This window comes from Pinus tabuliformis, chromosome 1_1 (genome assembly GCF_031772625.1).
Source record: "Pinus tabuliformis cultivar Carrire ecotype Pingquan chromosome 1_1, CPIR1, whole genome shotgun sequence".
Classification (NCBI taxonomy): Eukaryota; Viridiplantae; Streptophyta; class Pinopsida; order Pinales; family Pinaceae; genus Pinus; species Pinus tabuliformis.
In genome coordinates, this window is record NC_142297.1 from 23055947 (window position 1) to 23060324 (window position 4378).

General features: G+C 38.6%; 1 pseudogene; it reads left to right on the forward strand.

Moving 5' to 3' along the window:
• Positions 1 to 339: 339 nt before the first annotated feature.
• On the forward strand, positions 340 to 3328 carry LOC149211421 (pentatricopeptide repeat-containing protein At1g11290, chloroplastic pseudogene; annotated as a pseudogene).
• The last annotated feature ends 1050 nt before the right edge of the window (positions 3329 to 4378 follow it).

Genomic DNA, 4378 nt, shown 5'->3' on the forward strand with positions numbered 1-4378 from the left:
CAAAAAAATGTTAATGCACATTGGTACCATTTATTTTTCGTTCCAATAAGCAACTAGAAAAATAACACACAACCTTATTCCTTCTTATATAGATGTTATTCAATTTTGATCCAATTGTAACTCAAACTCAACCTCAATTAAAAATTTTCAAAAAAACACAAATACCATAAAGTCACACTAGCTAACAAAGTGGGTTGGTTTCATATAACATAATTCTACTTATAAAAGTAATTAGTAAACGATACTTGTGCCATGTTTACTCATCACTCAGATTATACTAATTAACAGGATGCTCATGTGCAATTTTAAGCTAACTTGAAACATCCCTATTGAACTCTACTTTGAAACAGTGATTTTGCGAAGGACAACAATTTCTCAAAGAAACCTTGTAAGCAGGGGTTCCACTGTCACTTCATCAAGATGGGAGCTTTTCAAGGAGCCCGCTAGCATGCTTTCACGGATCACGACCTTTCCCTCACACTGGATAATTCATATTACTCATTTCAGCGGTGTTCGCTTTACGGTTTTTCAAAGTGTTAACCAAAATATCCGGTGATTCTTTATCCCAACCCATTGGCAGAGTCGTTTGTATGTTTAGACAATATAAACTATAAAAACCTGTGACTCTGTCTCATTATTCCAGCAAAGAGAAGAGATGAAAATGTTGTTGGAGCAGAGAAATTAGTGTGAACAATGGGGAAATTACTCTAGCGCTTCTCTTCCCCTGCATTGTCTGCAGATTGTGTAGGATGGATATGTCGTATTTTTTGCTACAATCATCTTCATACTTATACCCCTGTCTATCTCCCAATCAAACTTCCTTCCATCAGACGCATACGCACTCTTATAATCTCTATTTTCATTTTTATGGCCCTCGTCCTATTCCCACCTCCATTGTTGTTGCAGCGGCAGTTAAACTGCGGCGTAGGAATAAAGTGAAAAAAACCAGACCAATTTTGTCATGTGCCAACGCATACGGCAGCCAGAACCAAGTCACACAAACGGTTTTACACAAACAAAATCGGAACAATGCTTTCAATTGGAACGAGACGATCAGAGGTTGCGTAAAAGACGGTTCCTGGGACAAAGCGCTGAGATTGTATTTTCAAATGCAAGAAGCAGGCATAGATCCAGACAAGTTGGTATTCGTTTCTGTAATTAAAGCATGCGGCAACCTATCAGATCTCCAAGCAGGCAGGAAGATTCACGAACATATCCTCGCAAGGGGTTTTGAATCGGATGTTTATGTGGGTAGTGCGTTGAGCTCAATGTATGCGAAGTGCGGGAGCTTGGAGAATGCACGTCAAGTGTTTGAAAGAATGCCTGAGCAAAATGTTGTGTCATGGACTTCAATAATTGCTGGTTATTCTCAGAATGGCGAACCCCATAAAGCCTTGGCATTTTTCAATGAGATGCAAGTTCAGGGTATAAAACCCAACTCAATCACTATAGTTAGTGTTCTGCCTGCTTGTGCTGATTTATCATCTCTAGAACAAGGTAAACAGATCCATGGTTATGCAATAAGAAGTGGATTTGAATCTGATGTGGTTGTGGTTAATGGGCTTGTAAACATGTATACCAAATGTGGGAATGTTAACGTAGCTCACAAACTGTTTGAAAGAATGCCTAAACAAAATCTTGTGTCATGGACTACAATAATTGCTGGTTACTCTCAGAATGGCCTCCCCCATGAAGCGTTGGGTGTCTTCAATGAAATGCAAGTCCAGGGAATAAAACCCGACTCAATCACCATAGCTAGTATTTTGCCCGCATGTGCCCATTTATTGGCTCTGCAACAAGGAAAGCAGATACACGGTTATGCAATAAGAAGTGGATTTGGATCTGATGTCGTTGTGGTCAATGGGATCGTAAACATGTATACCAAATGTGGGCAGGTTAACATTGCCCACAAACTGTTTGAAAGAATGCCTGGAAAAAATCTCGTGTCATGGACCGCATTAATTGCTGGTTATTCCCAGAATGGCCAAGCCCATGAAGCGTTGGGATACTTCACTGAAATGCAAGAGCAGGGAATAAAACCTGATTCAATTTCTGTGGTTAGTGTTTTGCCTGCATGTACCCATTTATTGGCTTTGGAACAAGGTAAACAGATCCATGGTTATGCAATAAAAAGTGGATTTGAATCTGATGTTGTTGTAGGTAGTGGGCTTGTGGACATGTATGCTAAATGTGGGAATGTTAACATTGCTTATAAATTGTTTAAAAGAATGCCCAAACAAAATGTTGTGGCATGGAATACGATGATTCTGGCGTACGGAATTCATGGCCATGGTGAGGATGCTCTTGCTCTTTTCTCCCAAATGCAACAGAGAGACACAAAACCTGATCATATCACCTTCACTGCTATTTTGACTGCCTGTTCTCATGCAGGGTTAGTTGATCAGGGCCGGCAATACTTTCAGTGCATGAAGTCCGATTATGGCCTTGAACCTGAGCTGGAGCATTATGCATGCTTGGTTGACCTTCTTGGGCGTGCAGGACATCTCGAGGAGGCGCATGACATTATCAAAAAGATGCCATTAGAGCCTGGTGCAGATGTGTGGGGAGCCTTACTTGGTGCCTGCAGAATTCACCGCAATATTGAACTTGGAGAACAAGCAGCAGAACACCTTTTTAAATTAGAACGAAACCATGCTGGATATTATGTATTATTGTCAAACATCTACGCTGAGGCATGCAGGTGGGAGGATGTTGTAAAGTTGAGGACAGTGATGAGGGAGAGGGGAGTAAAGAAACAACCAGGATCCAGTGTTATTGCAGTACATAGAGAAGTTCATACATTCCTCATGGGAGACAGAATCCATTCTCAATCTGAAAAAATTTATGCAACGCAGGAAACCTTATACGGGCAAATGAAGGCAGCAGGTTATGTGCCCAACACAAATCTTGTGTTGCAGGACGTGGAGGACGAGGCTAAGGAAGATATCCTATGCAGTCACAGTGAGAAGCTAGCCATCAGTTTTGGAATCATTAATACAATTCCAGGTAAACCCATCTATGTGATGAAGAATCTTCGTGTATGTAGTGACTGTCACAATGCCACTAAATTCATCTCCAAGATTGTTGGGCGGGAAATTATCGTGAGAGATTCAAACCGATTTCACCATTTTAAGGATGGATTGTGTTCTTGTGCAGATTATTGGTAATGCTACAGTGAATATGCTTGTACTTTCAAAACGTAACATTCCTGGGTTAGGTTGATTATAAGATATGCACAAAGAGAGGCCTGTGCCCACTTAATTTGAGTGAGTCCTTTGACATGATGATAATCCACACCGGAAAGAACATGTTTATAAATTAACACACTAATATTGGTTTATTTGGGATCGTTGTTGAATTGAGCAGCGAAAGCATAACCTGCAAATAAATTGAAATTGCATAAAATAATAGCAAACAAACAAGATAACATAATAATCAAACACAAAGATTGACAGAGTGTTTTACGTGATAAAACTTTCCTTGTGTAATCACAGGCATACATTATCCCACCATTCAACTCTTTCTCTATTTGTTTTATGTCTTTCATATTGCCTCTATAGGCATACATGGATAAATAACAACTTGTCAGATTTTTTCTAAATTTGTATACAGCGTTTAAAGCAATTACATAAGAAACTTTTTGCATAAAACAAAAAAGTTCATTTTATACATTTTTTCAAAAAACTTAGATTAGGAAAAACAAACCAAGCCAAAGGAACCAATCTTAGCTATTATCCCAAGAATATAGGGAAATAGTTGACAACTTCTAACAATCTCCACCTTCACAACAATTTACCTGATATATCATGCCCAAAAAAATTATCCATCACCTTCTTTACAAGCCAACAGAAGCTAGACACCATTTTAGCTTCTCTACAAGATTGGTTTGTGAACGTCTGCACAATTTTGCTTTGTATGGAATTTTTCCAGAACCACAACTCCACTTTCATCAATAATTTTTTTTACAAAATAGTATTTAACAGATATATGTTTTGTCTTACTATGATAAGCTGGATTTCTTGCCAAATGAATAGCACTTTGACCATCACCAACCTAGATCCATCTTAACCCCAGATCTATCAGGGGACTTCTTTTCTGAGTGCAAAACTTGAGGAAAGGTTCGCAGCTCGGGAGATTTGATCCCTCTCGACGCTTAATAGATCCGGGGTTAGGATGGATCTAGGTTGGTTTCAGCCGTGTGCAGTGAAACCAAATTTATTGAACATATAATTATTTTGATCATTTTAAATATGCTAAATATGTCAAATATTAATTTGGTCAATTTAGCTTTAATTTTTCTTAGTTATCTCAGTTTGTTGAAATGAAAGAGACTGTTAGTAACTTGAATGATGAAATAAAAATTTTAAGTGCAAAGTGA